The 25,143-nt window shown below is 35.8% G+C and overlaps 1 long non-coding RNA gene across 2 annotated transcripts in view; it reads left to right on the forward strand.

The window, feature by feature from the left end:
• The first annotated feature begins 5,896 nt into the window (after positions 1–5,896).
• LOC130541271 (uncharacterized) overlaps positions 5,897–25,143 on the forward strand; it is a 38,085-nt gene continuing 18,838 nt past the window's right edge. The window contains exons 1-3 of one of the 2 annotated variants that reach the window (XR_008955313.1): positions 5,897–6,151; positions 7,157–7,210; positions 9,505–9,567. This is a non-coding gene — a long non-coding RNA (uncharacterized LOC130541271). The remainder of the gene's footprint in view (positions 6,152–7,156; positions 7,211–9,504; positions 9,568–25,143) is intronic. The other variant, XR_008955312.1, reaches the window with a different exon arrangement.

Raw genomic sequence — 25,143 nt, forward strand, 5'->3', positions numbered from 1 at the left:
AGCAATATTAAAATTAGGCCAATTAAGTGTTCTAGACAAAAATAGGGTCACACTTTGCCATTTTAAGTCAAAAGCTAGAAATGATAAAGCTTAATGAGGAAGGCATAGTGAAAGCTGAGATAGGTCAAAAGGTAGAGCTCTTGAACTAAACAGTTTGCCAAGCTGTGAAGGCAAAGGAAAACTTCTTGAAGAAAATTAAAAGTGCTACTCCAGTGAACACATGAATGATAAGAAAGTGAAACAGCCTTCTTGCCAATATAGAGAAAGTTGGACTGGTATAGATGGAAAATCAAACCAGCCACAATATTCTTTTAAGCCAAAGCCTGATGCAGACTAAGGAACTAATTCTCTTCAACTCTATGAAAGTTGAGAAGGGTAAGAAAGCTGCAGTAGAAATGTTAATAGCTAGCAGAGGTTTTTCATAAGGTTTAAGAAAAGAAGTCATCCCCATAATATAAAAATGCATGGTGAAACAGTAAATGCTGATGGAGAAGCTGTAGCGAGTTATCCAGGGGGTCTAGCTGAGACAACTGCGGAAAGTGGCTACACTAAATAAGAGCTTTTCAATGTAGACAAAACAGCCTTATCTTGGAAGAGCATAACAGGTAGAACTTTCATAGCTAGATTGTTGAAATGACAATAAAAGATTTAGAATATTCCATAAACTTAATTGATCACGCAGTGGCAGGGCTTGAGGGTCTTGACTCCAATTTTAAAAAGAGTTCTGTGAGTCAAATGCTATCAAGTAGCATAGCATGGTACAGGAAAATCTTTTGTGGAAGAATCAACTGATGCAGCAAACTTGACCCTTGTTTTATTATAAGAAATTGTGACAGCCACCCAACTTCAGTCGTCACCACTCTGATCAGTCACATCAAGATGAACGTAAGACCCTCCACCAGCAAAAAGAGTATGATTTGTTAAAGGCTCAGATGATTGTTAGCATTTTTTAGCAATAAAATATTTTAACTAATGTAAGTATATTTTTAGACAAAATGCTATTGCATACTTAATACACTACAGCCTTGTGTAAGTGAAATGGGATAGTTGCCTTGACCCCTTTGCAGGACTCATGAAAGGGTGACTACTCATGCCATAGCTCTTACTCATCCCATAGCTCTCAACCCCTTGCTGGAGGGAGAGCACACAGATGAGCGGGTGCAGAGGCCAGGATGTGTGCTTCTGGGAAACTGGCAGGAACAGAACTCTACAGGCCTGCAGCAGCATCTACGGGTTGCCAGTTACTCCCAGAGTCCCAGAGGGCATGTGTTACAGTGCACTCTTTTAGCTTCGCCATCCGTGGATGGCTTAAGTATTAAACAGCTCAGCAGAGGGTCAGTGTGACAGTCTTTTGCACCTGAAACTGGGTCCTTGTCGGCACCCAGGAGGAGTGAGGATGCATGGACAAATAGGAGGGTGGTGAATGCAGAAGATTTTATTGCCTATAGAAGTTGTTTCCAGCAGGAAGGAGGCACTGGGAAGGGGATGGAGCGGGAAGGTAATCTTCGCCTGAGTTTCGACCATCCCCAACCGAACTCCTCTCCGATCATTGTCTCCGATGTCCAGCTGCTGCTTCTCTGGACTTTCAGGTGCTTCTTCTCTTCTCTCCTTCTCTGCTGCTCCACTGCTCTGCCGCTTTGCTGCCTGTGGAGCCTGGGGTTTTTATGGGTACAGGTTGGGGGACTTGGCAGCCCAGGGTGGTTTTGGAAAAGGCAACATTCTGTGGCAAAACAGGAATTCATGCTTTCACTTTGGGCTGGGGGTCCAGGCTTGAGTGTGAGGCTTCACCAGGGACCCCTCTTTTTTCTGCCTAGTTATTTCCCTGCCTCCTATACAAATTATTTGCATAACTTTTAAATGTACTAGGAAACAAAAATTTGTGTGTGAATTTCTACTGCAATATTCATTTCATTGCAGTAGTCTGTGACTGAACCAGCAGTATCTTCAAGGTATTCCTGTAGCTTTCAAAGTAGATGTTTTATAGTCACTCTATGGAGGATGGGAAGGACACATTCCCAGTGGAATAGTTTGGATGTCATGAAGACTGATGACACCACATCCACTAACAGCCTAGGGAAATATTTGTTACTCATGCCATAGGGTTTTCTAGAGTGAGCAGAGTAGGTGCAGGCTGGTCCAGGTGGCAAGAGTAAATAAAGCAAGACTGGAAATAAGAATGTGGTTGGTTAGTTACATATGTATACATGTGCCATGCTGGTGCGCTGCACCCACTAACTCGTCATCTAGCATTAGGTATATCTCCCAATGCTATCCCTCCCCCCTCCCCCCTCCCCACCACAGTCCCCAGAGTATGATATTCCCCTTCCTGTGTCCATGTGATCTCATTGTTCAATTCCCACCTATGAGTGAGAATATGCGGTGTAACTAACCTGCACAATGTGCACATGTACCCTAAAACTTAAAGTATAATTAAAAAAAAAAAGAATGTGGTTGGAAGGTGGGCCAGGGCGCACATTTCCACTTGAGGGATGGGGTTTGCATAGTTAAAACTTCCCACTGACCTTAAGGTAAGGTCATGCATGTTTATTTTATTTTAAATCAGATTCCCAAATGTGATGAAACAGAGGGAGAGGTATTAGTTTGAAAGCTATCTTTACTCAAACATTGAAACTGAAGTCTTCCTCTTTATTACAAGGATTTGTGGCCAATACAGGTGATTTCAAATTAGTCTTGTGAAAGTTGTCAAAATTAAAATGGAGTCACTTGAGTTAAAAACCCTGACAAATCAAGCCTAGGAATGCCATGAAGAGAAGGGTCTCATGCACAAATTCTCGATAACAAGAACTATCGCAAAAGACTGAAAAACCACAGCCTTGCACAAAGACCATCACAACCTTACACAAAAGAATACTTCTGCAAAGACATCTGCTCAGCAACTGTCTGTCCAGCTTCAGACTGGCATCACCCTTGTTATTGATCCTTGTAGCCAAGAATAGTTATCTCAAAACAATTATGTACACCTCTCTCTGTTTCCTCTAAAAACCTTTGTCTTCCTTTACCTTCTTGAATATGCACATAGTTTATTATGGCACACATATTTCCCTTGCAATACCTCTTCCCTAATAAATGTTATTTTCTTTTAGAGAGTCTTCCTCTCTGTTGTTTAGGCTGAAAGCCTGTAAACCTACTTGAAGACAGGCTTATAATTATAAATTCCGAGGATAGACATTTTTGCTCTTCATTCAGTACCAAAGTTGAAAGAAGTGAGTTTCTTTGGTGTCCCCTCTACATGATATATTTCTTTCTTTCTGCCTTACACAGAAGGTATGACCCTTTGGGATTCCATCTTTATGCATACATCTTTTATAACACTGGTTTCCTAATGTGGGCCCTAAACTTTAACGCTGATGGCCCATTTGTACTCTGGGAAGCCAACAAAATATAAGCTCCAAGCCATCACTGGTATATAGATACCTTCACATCTACCCCAGGATTCCTACTTTCAGTTTATTTTGGCCTCTAAAGGTTCTGTATTTCCTTGTAGCTCTACTATGGATATGTGATGTGTATGTCTGTGTGCATGTGTGTTTGTGTGAGTTTGAACACTTTTAAAGTTTTCATTTTGTTTGTTTTGTTTTTAGCAAAAGGACCATTCAGGGTGTCTTGATGGTCATTCTCAAAAAACAAAGCTTTGTCATCTTTTTGTACACTCTAAACTAATTTAAATGAAATGAAAATACATAAGTTCCTGATAAAAGCAGAAGTCACCAATTAAACCATATGAACAATGTGGTTTTTGGTAATAGGTCCTAACTTAGTTCAATTTCTCCTTGCTCCAATTTGGTAGTTAGCATTTTCCAAGACATTTTTTATTTAATTGTTGTTTTCCAGTTTTTAAAATAATATATATATAGTATTAAAATGTTAATATTCTGTATTTCTATTTAATTTATTTTAATTCCTGAAACTATGTGTACCTGTATATTTTTATCCTGATTATATTTGCAAAAGCATTTTTGTTTTATTATTTTTATTTCATTACATTCTCCTTATACATAATTATACTTTTCTCATATTTTAATGTAAAATGAAAAATCCCTATGAAGTAACCTTGTTAGTTTTCTTAATATCTAGCACTAGATTTCTGTTGCTTTTATACCAAAAGTATATTTTGACTGGATATAGAAGATTTAAGACACAATCTTCACTATCACTCTCAAAACTGTAAAATTCTCAATCTTTTTTTTTTTCAGCATTTTGTATAGTTGAGGAAGAAGACATTTTGGAGACATTCTATCCTAAAAGGATAAAGAAGTAATTGACCTGTTTTAGTTGGTTAATTTCTTTTTTACTCAACATAAACTAGGTGGAATGTGTTATCATAACAATAGACATATAGATTGAAAAGAAAGAAAAAGGTCAGCAAACTTCCCAGCAGGCATTGAGTAAACTGCCTAAGGTAACGCTGCAATTTCTATTGCCTTCTAAACTACTGGATCACCCACTATTTTTCAAACATAATACTATATTCGGTAAAGATCAAAATGAGATATGATATTTGCCCTTAATCAACTTGTATTTTAATTGCAATGCCAATTCATGTGAATATGAAGACATAAGTGAGTAAGAATGTAAAATAAACCATCAAATGATTTGCTAATGAATGTGAGAAGATGTCAATTCATGGCTGAAAATATTCATGTTTAGGATAAATCACTATTTCTCCTTGACAGAAAGGTTACTAACACTTAGTAAAGTTGATTCTAATCTCATTTAGGGCTATGTTCATTTTTCGGCTCTGCTCCTCTTTTGAGGTCCGCATCTCTTGTACATATGTGACTCTTAGAAAATGCATTTAAAAAATATTTCCAGGCCCACTTGGAAAGCCAAGAGAGCTTTGCCTTTTTTATAAATATGTGATTAAATTTACTTCATATTAATAAAATGCCATTTTCAGAGCTGAGACGTTCCCTGAGCTTCACAGAGTCAATGGATATACTTATAAGAGAAGATATCATCTTTATGAATTAAATTAAGTGATGAAAGATAGTTGCCTGTCCTGTTTTATTTTTAAATTCTTTTCCTACTATTCAATTTCTTTTTTTGAATTATTTTTATACTATTAGCCTGGAAAACCACCATCCACTCACTGCATACATTTCTGTGTAATTGTTATTATTAAAGATCATGTATTTACTTTTTGATTCACTTTTCTTCCACAAAATGTATTAAAAGCCAAATGAAGAGAAGCCATTAATAAGTAAGATAAATGAATTGAAAGGCTTTTGACTAAATTGAATAGAAAATCTTTTTTCTGTCATTCTTGCCAAGAGAATTCTTATATGCTGCTGTTGAAACCAAAGACTGAGGTGTGACTTTTGTTTTCAGAGAATATTTTATCAATGCCAAGTTATGATTACATTTAAAAGATTATTGCACATTGCATAGTACCTTCCTTGTCAGAGGAAATTCAGTCTGTTGAAATCTAATGACATAAAAACTAAGACGATTAATTTCTACCAACTCATCTTACTCAATTGGTAGAAGAATTAAAAAACTCAAGTTTTACCCTCTACCCAATCTGATCAAATGCTTTGCCATTTGTAAGTCTTCTGTTAAATCCAGCAAACTATCAAAGATGAACATCATCATTCAGTACTTTTTCAATCGTCTTTTTTTCACTAGTACATGTAGATTACTATCTTTCTATTTTGAAATAAGAAATTGATCTGATGAAAATTTCATTTGTAAGTACTGGCTGTTCTTTGAAGAGGTTTGGACCATATTTATATAAGTGAGTAAAACATTACTTGATGAGGAGTGAAATAACAGATTTTATTGTGCAAGTAGAACTCAATGACAAAGAAGGATAATAAAAGGTCTCTGGGAATAGAATTCTGCTATATGTTCTATTCTGTGCTTACTGTATTTCTCCAGTCATTACTATAGGTGAAATAGATCAACCTGCGGAAGTTCTCAGCTTGTCAAATGATCTCGGAGACTATAGCAAGGTTAAACTGAAGATCTGCTTAACTGATTCCCTGGCTTAGTTCCAGCATGTGCAATGATGCAGTTCTGAAGTGCAAAGTGCTTAATCATTAAGCTTGCTCTGGGACGAAAACATTTTACAAGTTCCACTACACAAGTATGTTGTTGAATTCTCTTTGAATGCAAGGCTTTTCAAGTTAAGGTGAATTTCCACTCTGTATTACTTTCTGGATGCTGCCTTTTGTAATTTTGCTGCCTATGTTATTAAACGTCCTTGAGGGATTTTGATGCACTTCTGAGCACCCACTATATGCACTAAGAAACATACAGATAAGTAAGAGATTTCCAAAAGTCAAGGAGGAATGAGAGAATGTCAAAATCACATAAACAGCATATGAAAAATTCCATGTAAATTGTACAAAGAAAAAAAACACACAAAAAGTTTTAACAGAGAAATTTTATTATCAAGAGGCACCAGGAATTCCTTTATACATGATATGAAATTTAAGATAATGATAGAAAATGGGGATAAGGAAGCAAAAAAGGTAAAAAGTAGGATATGTTCCTTGGAGAGATAAGACTAAGCAAAAATCAGGCAGGCAGAAAGCTTTAGAGCACATGTGACAAACTACAAGTAGTCCAATATGGTTAGATCATAGAGGACTTGTGGAATTAAATTAAAAAAATATTTATAAGTAATTCATAAGTGATGTTGGATGTTAGAGTTTTGGTTGATAGCCACTAAAGCTTTTCGAACAGGGAGTATCACAGCCAGAATGTGGGTAAGCATCTACTTAGCTGAGTAGTTAGGATGAACTGAGTTGGGAAGAGTTAGAAACCAGATTTATTTGTGGTTTCTAGCAATAGTAGTAACCCAAATTTGTCTAATAGTGAAAAATGAATTAAAATTTTTGGCTTTCTAAGACAATGCAGAAATTGAAATGGCACAAATATGGGAGAGGGACCAACAAAGAAGAGAAGATGATTCATAGGATGCTGTGTGGTTTGAATGTTTGTTCCCTCAAAAACTCATGTTGAAATTTAATCATCATTGTAGCAATATTAAGAGGTGTGACATTTAACGGGTAATTAGGCCATGAGGACTCCAGCCTCATGGGTGCATTCAATGCCTTAATAAGAGAGTTTTTAGTCATGGGCTCTCTTTCTTTTTTCCCTCTTTTCTTCTGTCATGTTACGACATAACAAGAAGGCCCTTGCAAGACACCAGCATCTTGATATTTGACTTCCAGTCTCCAGAACTGTGAGTTAATAAGTTTCTTTTTAATATAAACTATCCAGCTTGTAGTATTCTATTATAGCAGTAACAAAAGGACTAAAATATATGGGAAGGGGATAAGATTTATGAACATGTTAAATTTTAGATAAAAGCAGGTGAAGATACCCAGGAAATAAGAGAGAGACAAAGTTTAGTTCATGAGGAAGTTGTCAGAGCAAGTAATAAATATTGAGGAGCCATTGACTGAGGACTAGCCATTGAAGCCTACAAGAGATTTTGCATCAAAATGTGTTCTGCCCCTCCCATGACCTAAAGTAGATCCCCTTCTTAGTTTTTTTTTTTTTAGTTATTTTCTTTTCTGTTTTATTTTTTAAAATATATGATTACATTTATTTTGGTGTCTATTTGTTTGACATCGGTCTCCACAAGGAGACTATGTACCAGTTAAAAAACATGAACCTGCCAGGTGCAGTGGCTCATGTCTTTAATTCCAGCACTTTAGGAGGCTGAGGCAGGCAGATCACTTGTGGTCAGGAGTTCAAGACCAGACTGGCCAACATAGTGCAACCCTATCTCTACTAAAAATACAAAACAAAACAAAAAATAGCCTGGCATGGTGGCAGGCACCTGTAATCCCAGCTACTCAGGAGGCTGAGGGAGGAGAAGGTTGAACCTGGGAGGCAGTAGTTTCAATGAGCTGAGTTTGTGACACTGCACGCCAGCCTGGGTAACAGAGACTCCGTCTCAAACAAACAAAAAACATGAACCACAGTTGATGCCTCAAATGAAAAAGATTTAATAGAATAATTTGTATTTGGGGGTGGGGTAAGCAATAATGAAGTGGCAACTTTATTCTAGCTGTCTTGTTCCCTCTCATAACACCAGAAGACCACTGTCTCAGCTTCATTTTTATTTATTTATTTTTTTGAGATGCTCAATGAACACTCCATAGACTTTTTCAGTGTCTTCAAAAAACTTGCCGGCTTTGTCTTATTTTCTCACTCTCTCCTCATCTCTCACATCCCAATGCCCTTCAACTAAACTTGACTCTCCAGAGTGCCCAACACATGCCCTTCCTCACTGTCAGTTATCTTTCCCTAATGAAGTAATTTAATTAGTCTTCATCATCTTTTTCCAGTGAATTGCAAATTTAACATAAAGGACTAATGAAAGGGGTGTGTGTTGGCATCTAGAGCATATTGGTGTGTAGAGGTGAATGGCTAGATAGTGGACATGGCTTACATCATCTTTTGAGCTTGGGGAATAAGATCCATTAACCAAGCCTCAGTTTTTATAAAAGCAACAAAGTATTAGGAAAAGTTCCAAGAGAAGAAGTGTTCCCAGGCTGGTGGGACTGAGAAGTAAGGCAGTTTTTCCTTGCCCAGCCATGCCTCTTGCTTTCCATGTGGGAGAGATGGGCTCCAGCTCCTTTTCTGCTGCTCCTGACTCCAGCAATCTCTGTGGCTATCCATGAATGATCCAGGGAAAAAAGATGAGCCTCTCTGCTCTGGGTGCTCTCCCTCTTTGAGTATTTAAATCTGTAATATTGTATTATATTTATGCTGAAATTTATTAGAGATATTACCATACATAAAAATGGTGACTATGGGCTGAGCACAGTGACTCATGCCTGTAATTCCAGCACTTTGGGAGGCTAAAGTGGGAGGATAGCATAAGGCCAGGAGTTCAAGACCAGCCTGGGCAACAAAATGAGATCCATCTCTATAAAGAATAAATTAAAAAATTAGCCAGGTGTGGTGGCATGTGTCTGTAGTCTTAGTTACTTGGGAGCCTGAGGCTGGACGATCTCTTGAGCTTAGGAGTTTGAGATGGCATCAAGCTATGATTACATCACCCCACTCCAGCCTGGGCAACGGAGAAACTCTGCCTCTAAAACAAAAATGGTAACTATGGAAAGTGATGGATCTGTTAATTTGTTTGACTGTAGTAATTATTTGCACTATGTATATGTCTACTGAAACAGCATTTGTACACCTTAAATATAGACAATTAAAAATCTGAATCAGATTGTTTTACTCTTTAAAGACTAATTTTATTTATGGAAAATCTGCCCCCCTCATCTTTTGACCTAAATGAGAAGCTCATATTTCTCTTTAAAAAATTAGTTCTATCTTGGTTTTGTACATACCAATCTCTTACCTTAACATGCTAAGAGAGCAGCATTTCCTCTACCCTACCCACATGGACTTATATTATAAATCATTTTATTTTGATTCTGCAAGCTCAAGTTGCTGTCAAAATATAAGAGTGGTCAAAAGCCTCAGTATTTTTTCTTTCATTTTTTTTTTTTCCACAAGTGGAACCTGAACAGTCTGCTGAAGCTCCTGATGTTTGGCCTTCCTGAATGTCATGTAATACGTGTAAGTATATTTCTTTTTTTTTTTTTTTTTTTTTTTTGAGACAGAGTTTTGCTCTTGTTACCCAGGCTGGAGTGCAATGATGCAATATTGGTTCATTGCAACCTCTGCCACCCAGGTTCAAGCAATTCTCCTGCCTCAACCTCCCAAGTAGCTGGGATTACAAGCATGTGCCACCATGCCCAGCTATGTTTTTGGATTTAACAGAGATGGGGTTTTACCATGTTGGTCAGGCTGGTCTCAAACTCCAGACCTCAGGTGATCCATCCGCCTCAGCCTCCCAAAGTGCTGGGATTACAGGCGTGAGCACAGTGCCTGGCCCTTGTGAGTATATTTCTAAACAATAGTTACATTAGAGAAAAACACACTTGCAAAGTCTATGTGATATAAAATGATCTAAATTTTTGTAATTTGATGCAATATTTGAATAGGATTACTGCAGGTTAAGGAATACGGGTAAAGAAAAAAAAAACAGGGAGAATGAAGTGTGAAGTGAATAAATATGTAAGAAAAAAAATAGAAGAAAGAAGGGAGGTTTCAAAGGGAAGGCAACCAAAACGTCAGGGGAGAAGAGTAAAGCAAAAAAAAAAAAAAAAAAAGCGTAAAATAAATTCTGTTCAAAACCTATATGAGCTCAGGCTTTTGTCAGGCTTTTGGGGCTCATTTACAAATTCTAACTGTAGGCAAAACTTGCCTGATTCTCATGCCCCTCAAAACTCTGAATGCCATTTCTCAAGATTGTATCAATACTCAAAGCCAAACAGAGTAGACGAAGAGGTAAATACAAGAAACTAGCACATAACATGTCTCCCAGGAGGTACAAGGCAGAATGGTGAGCCTGATTGAAAAGAAAATTGGCATCACATAAAAAAGAAAATAAAAAGTAGCAGCATCTCAGCGTGTACAAATAATCCAGCAAATCTGTGTCTGTGTAAATCAAAGCTGTATATTTTTGTCATAAATTAAATCATACTATGCCTATTTGTCACTAATTTTTGTACTTAAAAATATATTATGAGTAAAAAAAGAATAAAAAAGAAATATATATATATATACTAGATATAGATAGATAGATAGATAGATAGATAGACAGACAGATAAATACAGATATATAATGAGTACCTTTCCATGTCAATAGATGTAGGATAGCATTAATTCATTAGTACCTTGTCTGATTTAGGAAAATTTCAATAGATATTTGTTGAATACATTAATTTTAATAACCACTAAGAATTCCTTAAATAATATTATTTAATAAACTAATCGTTGTTAGAAATTTCAGTTTAATTTTTATTACTCATATCCCCTCTTATCTTCTTCCCCACCCTCCTTCCTTCTCTCCCTGTTTTTCTCTTTCTTTCTTTCACTTTTTCTTTCTTTCTTTCTTTCTTTCTTTCTTTCTTTCTTTCTTTCTCTTTCTTTCCTTCCTTTCTCTCTCTCTTTTTCTTTCTTTCCTTCCAGTTTTTAAATAATTCCATTTTAATTCTATACTAGAAATAATATCGTTGAATAAGATAGTATGCACATTTAAATTTACTTAGATTGGACTTTAAAAGTTTTTAGTATTTTATATTCCATGTACAATTTAAGAGAGCACCCATTTGTTGCCCTGGGAAGTATTTTTAATATTTTCTATATGTTACAATTTCAAGTATCAAAAATATTGTGTTGAAATTCTTTATTTCTTTGAGCCAAGTACTGGAACATTTTTTGTTACTTTATTGGCTCCTTGCATTTATTCCTTCATGAAATGTTTGTGTCCTTGGCAGAAAACTTGTAACTTTTGGTTGCCTGGCATTAATTTCTGTTTCCGGTCATCTTCCTGATTAACCTCTAGAGATTAGTCCTTTTTCTTATCAGGTAATAGTTTAATCAGCTGCTGAGCCCATTCCTATTCAAGGCTTAGACAAGTGAGCCAATCATAAACTCCTCGACTAAAATGCGAATCTGGAGCACACTAAAAAAGAGACTAACAAAATCATTGCAATTCATTCATTCTAGTTATGTCCTGCCCTCACTCTTTCTCTACCTCTTTCTCTTATTTCCACATCTCTGGAGCTCCCAGGTATCTCCATTTCAAACCTAGGTGTCTGGCATTCCCTTAGATTACATGACCACTCACAGTTTCTAGTGGTTGCCATCAGAGATTAATGGTTCAAAATTCTATCTTTTTTTTTTTTTCTTTTTTGATGGTGTCTTGCTCTGTTGCCCAGGCTGGAGTGCAGTGGGGCAATCTCGGGTCACTGCAAGCTCCGCCTCCCGGTTTCACGCCATTCTCCTGCCTCAGCCTCCCGAGTAGCTGGGACTACAGGCACCTGCCACCACACCCGGCTAATTTTTTTTTGTATTTTTAGTAGAGATGGGATTTCACCATGTTGGCCAGGCTGGTCTCGAACTCCTGACCTAGTGATCCGCCCACCTCAGCCTCCCAAAGTGCTGGGATTACAGGCGTGAGCCACAGCACCCAGCCAAAATTCTCTCTTTTATCCTATTGGGCTGTAGACCTTCTAAAATTATTAACTTATAAAGTCAATAATTTTATATTTCAACTTTTAAAGGTCTGGCACACATATTATGAATATTGTTTTGCAATTTTTAATTTGTCCTTTATATTTTTAACTTTTCTGTCAAAAGAAAGTTATACAGCTTATATGTTTAAATATGCTAATCTTTTAAAATAGGAAGCATTCACTCCCAAAGATTATAAAATATGTTAAAATAAATCTTTAAAGTCTATTTTTGTGATTGCTCTAGAGTACTTATTGTTAGATATCCGAAGTAAAAAGACTGAAGTAATCTCTTGAAATACGGGTGATCCTGTGGAGCTTAGAATGTAAATTTTTAGGGACATTGATCGATGCTATTATGCTATTTTCTTTAGTGTGTAAACATAGGAATGGAATTACTAATATTTTCTGAAATCCGTTATAATAATCCCTCTGAGTGATTTTCTTATGTAATCCAAATTGGGCTTGAAATAAGCCTTCTCTGCTGGATGTTATCTTATTTTTCATACTTGAAAGTCAGTTTTTACAATCTCATCTAAAATATACATGTAGAGTAGAATATTCCAAATGGAAGAAAAGAATCATCTGAATTTCTTATTAAATATAAAGACTAGCCTGCCTCTTTTCTGAATATTATAATAATGTAATTATTAGTTGTCCTGGGATCAGCATATTTTTAAAAACTCTTTAGGAAAGTATTGGTTTTATTATTCATCTGTCATCACTACCACAGCCCCTGTGGTAGGAGTCAGGTAGTTTGGTGGAGAGGAGGAATGTGGCTTTCAAGATATTTGTTAACTTTCCAGAGTAAGACCCAGTATTGGCCCTTTTTCTAGCATTTTTAGGTTGAAAGCTGCAAATCACAGTCTCCAGTTTTTTGTTTTTGTTTTCGTTTTTTAGTAGCTTTGAGGATATACGCAAACACAGTCTTAAAGGGCAACAAGGGGGAAAGTTTTCTACTGGCCAAGTGTGAAGCAAGATATTAAAATATTACCTGTTGGAATTTTTCTCTTTACTCTGCAATGGACCCTCCTTCCTGCCAGTGGCAACTGTGAAAGACATTATTCTTTGCCAAAGAGAAAGACTTAGAAGAACATAATAACATCCTTGACTTTCGTTTTTCTTGACCTTAAAACCTGGGGTTACACGTTGATGGAGAACAGGCTGTAATCTCTCAGACATGGAGCTTCCTCTCCCACTACCATAACTAGTTGAAATTAGCATAGCCTGGGGGAAGATAAAGAGTATTAATAGAACCCAGAGTATTACATATTGGTTGATGACTCTGAAAATAAACCCTATGCTCTCCTCCCCACTAACATTCTGCTGGAAAGTGGTAGAAAACAGATTTCCTCAATGTGTCTTACTTTTCTAAGCATTAGAAAGATTAGCTCCTCATCATATGTGTGAAGGCCCTGGAAACCACTGAATGGGAAAGGTGGCAATGATGGCCGGTGGGCTTGGCATAGCCTCAGAATTCCAGTGTAGTTATATGCTTCCTGTGGCATACAAACAGCAATGAGGAGCTAAAAGACACTGAAATCTGGTGTTGTATATATATATATTTTTGTCAGGACAAATAATACAATGTAATTACCTACATGGAACCACAATGATCGGATGGATGAAACTGAGTCTGTCCTAATGTGCACATCTTTGAGGATGATCATGAATGATACCAGGAACTTCCTCCCTCCAAAACCCACCAGATCAATACTTAAACCAATACATCCCAGGAAATGTAGTCACATCCTTGAGCAGAAGAAGAAGAGCCTTTAAATGAATGAAATTTCCCTGAATAGTCTCAAGTGAATTTTTCCCAATGGGTAGAATAAGAGACTTAAATAGAATTTTTTTTTCAATTATAGAGACATCCGAGAAAGTTATATTTCACCGAACTGCTAAAACTATAGTTAATTATAATATTACATTTTCTTGGGTGGAAAACAGATGTCCTTATATGCTAAAGAAATTTGAAAGGAGAGTGAAGGAGAGGATTGCATATTAGAATAAATATGTTATGTTTTGAATCTGGCCAAGATTTTCTGTAGAGCTTGCCACTCCACATTTTAAAACTCAAAAAGCAAAAGTTTTGGTGTAATGTGGCATCCAGGTAATTCTGGGCTTCTAGAATATCTTCCTCAAGTAGCCATTCTGCCAACTCCTGGAGCTAAAGCAGTACTTAAATAAGCATCAAAGAATAAATAAATGCAGGGTGTTATATGCACTACATTCTGCTGGATGCATATTAGTTATTTTGTTTTACTTATTTACGTAATGTGACTAAGAACTTACCAAACACTATGCAGTCAACCAATATAGAATCCTGCCAGCACAAGAGAGTCTGATGCAAGTTTAGCTTCCCCTAATGCTGCTTGTGCCCTTGCCCCTGGATGATGGGTTAAGGATGAAAAGGGTCTTTACAATGAAAATATGGTCTCAGAAAGGGAATCTTCTTGTGCTATGATTAGTTCAAGTTGAACTGATTCTAGATAATTACACGGTAATTTTCTAGAAATGCCTTACATTGCTTGTTTACATTAGAAAAAAAAGGCAACTTTTTAGAGCACTTGATATTTTCAGGTGGAACAAATCCAGGTTAAATAACGTGGTGAAAGATTCTGCCAAGTTGGCAAATTCCCCTGGGATTCCTTGGCGGGTGGGGAAGGGGAGAGGAAGACTGGAATACACAGTGTGATCCAGACAGAAGGAGGGTATGAGTCAGCAAAGGTCAAGAAGTAAAGACAACAAGAAGAGGTTCAATCTGGCTAAAATAGAAATGAATGCTTTACATGTCTATCAAAATTATATCCATATGAATTTGCGAATATTCTCCTAGCATAATATGTTTTCAGTTTGATGCTCTCATATCTATCTACATATCTATCTACGTACGTTTTAATTTGTTTGCAGTTGTCATTGTTTATAGTTATTCTATTTCTATTTCTATTTACATCTTTACTGGCTTTATCACTATCTTAAGGGGTGTTCATGGTCAATTAATATATGTATGTATGTGCATGTGTGTGTGTTTACATACATAACCTCATACCTCAGAAATATTGCAGGTTTGTTTCTAGAGCATGCAATAAAGTAAATATCTCTATAAAGTAGTCACTCAAATTTTTATTTTGTAGTATATATAAATGTTGTATTTATACTATATTGTAGTATATTTAGTGTACCATAGCATTGTGTCTAAAAACACTGTACATATCTTAATTAAAAAGAATTTATTGCTAAAAGATGCTAACAATCTGAGCCTTCAGAAAGTTGTTATCTTCTTGTTTGTGGAGGGTCTTGCTTCCATGCTGATGGCTGCTGACTGATCAGGGTGGTAACTGCTGAAGTTAATGGTACCTGTAATAATTTCTTAAAATACAACAACAGTGGAGTTTTGTTACATTGATTGATTCTTCCTTTCACAGAAAATTTTTCTGTAGCATGCGATGCTGTTTGTTTTCATGCCTGCATTTATCCCATTGTAGAACTTCTTTCTAAATTGAAGACAATCCTTTCACACCATGCAGCTGCTTAACTACATTTATAGAATATTCCAAATACTTTGCTGTCATTTCAACCATGTTTACGGCATCTTCACTTGGAGTAGATTCCATCTCAGAAGCCACTTTTTTTGTTGTTGTTGTTTGTTCTTTGAGATAAAGTCTCACTCTATCGCCCAGGCTGGAGTGCAGTGGCACGATCTCGGCTCACTGCAACCTCTGCCTCTCATGTTCAAGCAATTCTCCTGCCTCAGCCTCTCGAGTGGCTGGGATTACAGGTGTGTGCCACCATGCCCACCTAGGTTTTGTATTTTGAGTTGACATGGAGTTTCACCATGTTGGCCAGGCTGCTCTCGAACTCCTGGCCTCAAGTGATCTGCCCACCTCGGCCTCCCAAAGTGCTGGGATTACAGGCTTGAGCCACCGCACCTGGCCGTGAAGCCACTTTCCATGCTCATACATAAGAAGCAACTCCTTATCTCTTCAAATTTTATCATGAAATTGCAAAAAATCAGTCCCATATTCAGATTCCACTTGTAATTCTAGTTCTCTTGCTATTTCTACCACATCCGCAGTTATTTCCTCCACTGAGGTTTTGTACCCCTTATGAGGGTTGGAATCAACCTCTTCCAAATTCCTGTTAATGTTGGTATTTTGACTTCCTCCCATGAGTCATGAATGTTCCTAATGGCATCTAGAATGGTATCCTTTCCAGAAGGTTTTCAACTTACTTAGCCAAGGTCTATCAGAGGTTTCACTCTTTATGGCAGCTCTAGCCTTACAAAATGTATTCCTTAAATAATGAGACTTCAAAGTTAAAATAACTCCTTGATCTATGGGCTGCAGAATGAATGTTGTGTTAGCAGGCAGAAAACATTAATCTCTTTGTACATCTTCATCAGAGCTCTTGGGTGACTAGACGCATTATCAGTGACCAGTAATACTTTGAAAGACATAATTGTTCTGAGAAGTAGGTCCCAAGAGTGGGCTTAAAATACTCAACAGGTTTACTGCAAACTGATGTGCCATTATCCAGGATTTATTATTCCATTTATACAGCACAGGCAGCATAAATTTAACACAATTCTTAAGGGCTCTAGAGTCTTTGGAATGGTACAGGAGCATTGGCTTCAACTTCAGGTCACCAGATGCATTAGCCTCTAGCAAGAGAGTCAGCCTGTTTTTTTGTTTGTTTGTTTTGTTTTTCTTTGAAGACAGGTATTGACTTTTCCTCTCTTGCTATGAAAGTTCTACATGGTATAATCTTCCAATATAAGGCTGTTTGTTTGTCTATATTGAAAATCTGTTGTTCAGTGTAGCCACTTTCCTCAATTATCTTAGCTAGATCTTCTGGATGACTTGCTGCAGCTTCTACATCAGCACTTGCTGCTTCACCTTACACCTTTATGTTACGGAAATGACTTCTTTCCTTAAAACTCATGAACCAAACTCTGCAAGCTATCAATTTTTCTTCTGCAGCTTTCTTACCTTTCTCAGAGTTCACAGCATTGAAAAGTTAATGCCTTGGTCTGGATTAGGTTTTGACTCAAGAAAGCGTTATAGCTGGTTTTATCTTCCATTCAGGTGACTCAAACTTTCTCCATATCAGCAAGAAGACTGTTTTTTTTATTATTATTATTCTGTGTGCACTGGAGTAGCACTTTTAATTTCCTTCAAGAACTTTGCCTTTGCATTCACATTTTGGCTACCTATTTAATGCAAGAGGCCTATCATGACTTTTGACATAACTTCCTCACTAAGCTCAATCATTTCTAGCTTTTGATTTAAAACAAGAGACATGTGAGTCTTTCTTTCACTTGAACATTCAGAGGCCATTTTAAGGTTATTACTTGGCCTAATTTCGATATTGTTGTATCTCAGAGAACACAGAGGCCATAGGGAGAGGGAGGTTAAGTGGGAGAACAGCCAGTTAATGCATTGGCACAGTTCATGGAACCCAAAAACAATTACAATAGTAACACCGAAGATCACTGATGACACATCACCATAACAGATATAATATTGTGAGAATTACCAAAATGTGACAGAGACCTGAAGGGAGCACATACTGTTGGAAAAATTATGTCGATAGATTTGCTTCATGCAGTGTGGCCAGAAACCTTCAATTTGTAAAAAATGTGTTGCTTCTCAGCCTTTTGGCTAAGATAAAGTGTAAAAAAATGCAATATCTGCAAAGCACAATGAGGAAGATGCAAGAAAATGAGATACGCTTTTATCTACATATGTGCATTACATATATATGTATGTGTGTGTAGGGGAGTTTTTATATATAGCTTTCCACTTTCCATATTGAAGGCTATTTGCAGTTTGTACTTTTTAAGCTATAAAAATTGTTTTACATACATTCTTGTGTACAAGTGAGAATATTTATTTAAGCTAAATTCCTAACACAAGAAAGATTTCCAAGGGAAAATACAGTTTGTTTGCTTATAGATATGCCAGATTATGGCCATAAACAATTTATACTCTTACCAAAACTTCATGACACATGAAGGTACAAATTGGCATGAGATTCCAGAAAACAAGCAGGATGAGAAGGACTTCCACAAAGTTTAGGGGCTTAAAACAAGGTATCAGAGCTTGATCAAAGAGATGATGGTGTCTACCCCAGAAAAAGGATAGCAGGGCAGATAGATGCACATTCATTACATATAAAGAAGTTAAAGTTAATAAAGTAAATATTAAATTTCCATAAAAAAGAGTTACTTAAAATAAATAAGGTAAATATTAAAGATATGTTTCTCACTGCCAAAGTTGGTGGTTATAAATATGGAAAGGAAGAAAATTAGAATAAACCTTTAGTGTTGGATTGAGATTTGAAGTATTGGTGTTGATGTATGGTTGTTAATGTAGAGAGAGGGATGGTTGGATAGTGGACAGACAGATGAATGCACACATAGAAATATAGATAGAAGGATGATAGATAGAGAGATAGATAGATAATAAACTAATATATATGTAAATAAATACATGTATTCTTCTATTCACTGGTGGTCTTTGGAAACAATTGCTTACCCAATAGCAATGAACCCACCCAGTATTTAGATATTATTTCTAAATCCTCTTTTTTCATTAAGAAATGATCGAAAAGAATTGTAGAAATGGCTGGTTCGAAGGCTTGTGAAGGTAAAGCATAAAATGAATCTAGAATTCTTGTGACATTAGGCAAGAAAGTGCTCAAAGGATGTATAGAAAAGAATACAAAAGCACAAGAAAGTGCTCAAAGAAAATATACAAAAGAATACAAAAGCCAGTTTAAATGAGCCTCCACTGGCCAAATCTGACATACCTTGAGAATTAGATAAATAATGATAGTAACACATTATAATCCAATAAATAAAATAGGAAACCATAGTATAATAGAGATTAAAAATTAAATTAATTTAAAATTTTGACAAAGAATAAGATATTTACAGCATTTTGAAATACCTTCTCACAAAATATCCATAATTAAATGGGGGAAAGAATTATCTTATAATAGAGAAGACTAGAATACATCATTTTAAACAAGTGATAAACATCATCAATAATGAGAGAATTGGAAAGAGTATGTCATTGGATAGGATGTAATGAGAGGAATACAGCATCATTTTTGTGATGTTTCTGACAAAGATGCAGCTCTGAAACTAATCATAAGGCAACATCAGACAAATATTCTAAAAACAACTATCCTGTAGTCTGAGAAAGTGTCAAACTCATGAAATTTAAGGAACTATTCCCGATTAAAAGAGATTGGAGAGACATTACAACTAAATGTAACAGGAAATTCTGAATTGGATTAGACATTATTGGGGCAACAGGAAACACCCAAATAGACTGGGCTAATTAGATAATGGTAACATATCAAAGATAATATTCTGATATTGACAGCTGTCTTGTTTATGTAGGAGAATAGCCTTACCCGTAGAAAATACTCAGTAAAATATCTGGGAACGATGGACCAGCTAGTGCCAAAAAGTATTATTTGCTCTGTATTTCCAACGAGAGAGAGAGAGAGAGATAAACTATTTCTTATGTATTTTGTAATTTAACCATACTTGTTAAAAGAATACCAACAAAAATATACTATGCAATAGAAGAAATAAACAAAAAAATCATGATGTTTGATAGTTTCACATTATTTCTATACATTTCTGCAGTATTCAATATTCACTGCAAATTATTTTTCTGTTCTCACCTTAATCCAGAAAAGGCATGATGATATCATGGTTATTTTCTCACAGCTTTCTGAAATCTTGTTCTCATCGTCTTTCCCAGATTCATTTTTTTCCAGCTGAAAATAAATAGAATTGGAAAAAAAAGAAATTATGTAACATGAGAGGAAAAAGCCTTTGAAGTGAACTCTTCTGGAAGTTTTATGTTCATTGCTATCCTTTAGCTTTCCCAAAATGCCCATAAGCCAAAGATTTCTTGTGTTATTTCTGTAATTTGGTAGTTTTCATTTAAATTATGCATTAAAAATGAATATCCATCCTAAAACAATTGGAATGATTAATTATCTACTAAATTTTTCATCTCACAGAAGGCAGTGTTTTATGCCAACACTTACATGGTTAAGAGGCTTTTAAGTTTCTTAGTTTTTAAAGTTCCTTACTTTTAAGTCAGAAAGACACATTTATGTTGTCAGGAATCAAGCTAAATTCCTTCAGTCCACGTTTCTAGTTTAGATTTTCTACTTCTTTCTAGATTTTATTTTAAAACCTGCATTTCATTCACAACTATATTTTGAAGAAATTAATTATAGAAAACTAATACTATTTACAATGAGAAATGTATGTGGAAAAATTAATGGCATAAAAAATCAAGACTTGCTTTGGTTAACAGGTACAAAATTATAGTTAGATAGAAGAAATAAGTTCTAGCATTTGATAGTACCGTAGAGAAATTATAGTTAACAATGATTTTTTGTATATTTTTAAATGCCTACAGGAGAAGAATTCTAGTATTCCCAATACTAAGAAAAAAATGAATGTGTGAGGTGGTGACCATCCAACTTATTCTGATTTGATATTATACATTGTATACAGGTATCAAAATATCACATGTAACCTGAAATATGTACAACTATTATATATCAATTTTAAAAGCAATACACAAATAAAGAGAATTAATGGCACCAAAAATTAAGACCTGCTTATTAAATCTAAATGCATATTTTAAAGTACAAACTGCTTTACTATTTTTAAGAAATTTTAAAACAACTGTTAAAATCTTATGAACTGAAATTTATGATGACTATATTACTGCAGCTTTTTATTATAGAAGCCAATTTCAAAAATATTTTATAGAAAAATAATGAATAAATACAATAATAATGCAGATTTTTGTATCATAAAAGGCAATATTTTTATTTTAGATTATTCAAATGTGTATATATTTTTATATGATTATAGAAATAATACACATATATACACACATACATTAATCTCTCTACATGTATAAGTTATCATTAGATGGTCTATTTGTTTTCTGGAGTCACTGTAACAAAGTACTACCAATTAAATGGCTTAAAACAACAGAAATGTATTCTCTGAAAGTTCTGCAGCCTGGAAGTCTGAAATCCAGGTGGTGGCAGGACCATGCTGTCTCTGAAATCTCTAGCGGGCATCCTCCCTGGCCTCTTTCTATCTTCTGGTGGGTGCCAACAATTGTTGGTGTTCTTTGTCTTGCAGATACATCACTCCAATTTCTGCTTCTTCTGTCACATGGCATCTCCCATGTATATCTGTCTTCCCTCTGTGCCTGTCCCTGTGTTCAAGCTTTCCTCCTTTTATAAAGACATCAGTCATTGGATTAGGTTCCATTCTAATGCAGACCCCATGTTAACCTGATTATATCTTTCCAAATAAGGTCTGATTTACAAATAACATCATGTTTTGAGGGTCCAGGTTCCTGACGTGAGACAGGAATTTTGGAAAACACTATTTAACCCAATACTGATGATAACCATTTCTTCCACAGTTTAGTTATGATCATCGTGTAATGACAATTTTATATGGGAGGGATATATATATACATAATGAAAACAATTATAAAATTATGTTTTAAGGTCCTATTTTCTGAATCCCTCTGTAAGAGTGGAAAAGAATTTGTGATGAGGCTATAGGCTTTGTGATTAGACCTAAAGTCTCCAAATTCTTAGCTCTGAGATCTCAGGAAAGTAACTAAACATCTCCCACTGTTTGATTATCTGTTTATATGGTATACAAAGCAACTGGATAAAATAATAAATAAACTTCTGGGCCTGTAATCCCGGCACTTTGGAAGGCTGATGCAGGAGGATCCCTTAAGCCCAGGAATTCAAGACTGCAGTGAGCAGTGATTATGCCACTGCACTCCAGCCTGGGCAACAGAGTGAGACCCTGTCTCAACAAAATTAAACAATAACAAAAGCAAATGAGTAAACCTAAGTAGGCCATCAATTTTTTTAATTGTCAGTTCGGGTTTTCTATTTTTTTTTCTTTTTTTGAGACTGAATCTCACTTTATCACTCTGTCACCCAGGCTGGAGTGCAGTGGTGCGATATCGGCTTACCGCAACCTCTGCCTCCTGGGTTCAAGCGATTCTCCTGCCTCAGCCTCCTGAGTAGCTGGGACTACATGCACCCATACCAGGCCCAGCTAATTTTTGTATGTTTAGTAGAGATGAGGTTTCACTATGTTGACCAGGCTGGTCTAGAACTCCTGACCTCAGGTCATCCATCCACCTGGGCCTCCCAAAGTGCTGGAATTACAGGCATGAGCCACTGTACCCGGTGGAGTTTCTATTTGTTACCAATTTTGTGAATTAGATACACAATATATACTTCTCATGTGTTTGTTACTGCTTTCCCCCTACCTCCCTCTCCCTATAAAAATATGAGTATATTTATTTCACATACTAATTGATGACTGTGCTCATTATAAAAACTACAATTTTACAAATGACCCTACTAGTCTGCCACAATATAAAAAACAGTTTAATTCAGGACTAATTTAGAAACAACAACCACAAATTTAATATAGAGTTCAGATATAATATGCTCTGAAGAGCATTAGGAATTGAGTAAGTAAGCTTTGCTCGTCTTATGATATTAACAAGTCATTTCCCCTATATGAGCCCTAGTTTCTTCCTGTATAAATGATAATAACTGTCTCTCAGGCTTGTGAGATGCCAGGAATTAAAGACAGGCGCGTAAGGTAGATAGAACAACTTCCAGTGTAACAAACATGGGGAATTGTTGCTCAGTGTCATTAGGGACTCTTTCAAGTGTGTCTTCCTGTACAGAAAAGGTAAAAATAATAACATCACTTACATTTGTTATATACAATATTTTATAAGATAATAACATCGCAGACTTCCGTGCAGCTAGAGTTCCATTTGTTTTTTAAATTCAGTCAACCAGGGACATTTATTTGTAATTTGAAAGATACATTTGAGGTGAATATCATACTTTTACGATTTCTTCTGACAAGTGTGATATCAACATCGTGTGTGTGCTTGTGTGGTTGAATTATTAGGATCACTACCTTTGTTGTTTGAGTGCTGTGTTAGTGTTTTCTGTTGCTTGTAACAGAATTTCTGAAGCTGGGAAATTTATAAGAAAATGAATTTATTTCTTAAGTTCTAGAAGCTGAGAAGGTTGAGAAGCCATATCTGTTGAGTGTCTTCTTGCTGGTGAAGACTCTCTGAAGAGCTCTGAAATGGCACAGCACATCACATAGCGAGGGGGCCGAGCATCCTAGCTTGGATGTCTCTTCCTCTTCTTATAAAGCTACCTGCCCCACTCCCACGATAATCCATTGATCCATTAGCCCGTGAATCCCTTAATCCCTGAATGGATTAATCCAGGCTCTGTCCTCCTGACCTGATCACCTCTTAATACCAGCACATTGGGGATTACATTGGGAATCAACATGAATTTTGGAGGGAACAAATATTCAAACCATAGCAAGTTCTTATTGTGAGCTATTTCCCTGGCTTTAGTGCTAGGTGTTAGACGTTGGTTCATATCTCCTGTATACTGGCAAGTAACTTAAAACTTAGGGTGACAGCTGATGAGACAGAGAAGTATACAGAGTTTTTTGTGAGCACAGAGGAAAAATAGCACATTTTTAAAATTCCAATAAAAATAGAGAAAAAACCGTATCCTTAAAATCAAATAAACCAATTTTGGGACAATAACAAAAATAAAGTAACATACAGGTGTTATAGTTTTAAACTAAACTAAACAGACTAAACAAATTAAAAATTAATTATAAAATCTTATGAAGCCAATAAAATCATGGTCTGATTCATTTCCATGACTTCCAAATCCTGTAATTAAGGTTTTCTCTGATTTATTCTGGCGATATCAGTCATTTTGGGGTAGTTCTACTTATTGTCACATACTCAGTCAAAAATCTAATTCTCCGTTGTCTCATATATTTGTGGTAAGATACTTAAATCTTACTCAGTTCAGAATTTTAGTCATATTAATTTTGTTCCCAAATTATAATAATAATTTTCTGAAATTATTTAAATATGTGAGTCTCAAAATGAACTATAACATTTATTTTCAAAGCATGATCTGCTGAGGCCCATCAGCAGGCACAAGCTGTAAAGGTTATCCTCAGCAAAGAGTTTAAAAAGGCAAATCCTTTCTTCAGCTCTCAAGGGTTGATGCCACACAATCTTTTTTATGCCTGTGTTAATTTCTAGTAATCTACCAGTGAAATTTTTTTGTTTCTATACTGTGGTGTTTGTAAACTGCTTTTTAAAACTCTGTAGCCTATAGAAAAGGCTGATTGCTGTACAATATTTAGCAACTTTGTAAACATTTAACATAACACAAAGAATCAGTTTGTCCAGTCAGTCACGTGAGAGATCTTAGTCATTTTAAACTTTCACTAACAATTTCAAAGTTTGGGATAATTTTGAGGAATAAATAAGAGCAATGGAGCCATTCTGGAATTCCAACCTACCTCATCAGCTCTTCTGCTTCTTTCATGACTTGTTCTGGCCCCCCAGTTAAGAGATAAAGTTTATAAATGAGAAGTGTAGCCTTATCGTATAGATGAAATGAGCTACTTACATCATGAGCACCTTCATTTTATCCTCTAATGGCGGCTTGGACTATGGGGCATTTTCCAGAGGACCATACCTCATAAATTCAGAGATTTAGATTGTTTTAACACAAGCAATCCTAAACAACCCAGATATGTTATGCTAGAAACATTCCATAGATAAATTTCCACTTGTTACTGTTGGCTTTTTTTGTTTGTTTGTTTTTTTTTTTAGTTTTTTAATTCTAGAAGGTCTATCACTAGCATATTACAAGGAGATTAGACTGAGCCTCTTACCTTCTTTTTTTCCTGGGAGAATATTTTACCTGCATTTGGGTTAACTTTTCAATGTTTAGAGATGTATATGTTTAAAGTTTTGGCCAATAGTTGCTCAGTAACTGAATTTTAACCTATGTGCATCACGTATGCCACTCTTTAAATATAAATGATTTATATCACTCTTGCTAAAACAGATATAAACTTGATTTCCCAAAATTTACTTACAGATCCTTTCTTATGGGGCCT

This window comes from Pan paniscus, chromosome 13, assembly GCF_029289425.2.
Source record: "Pan paniscus chromosome 13, NHGRI_mPanPan1-v2.0_pri, whole genome shotgun sequence".
NCBI classification, from domain to species: domain Eukaryota; kingdom Metazoa; phylum Chordata; class Mammalia; order Primates; family Hominidae; genus Pan; species Pan paniscus.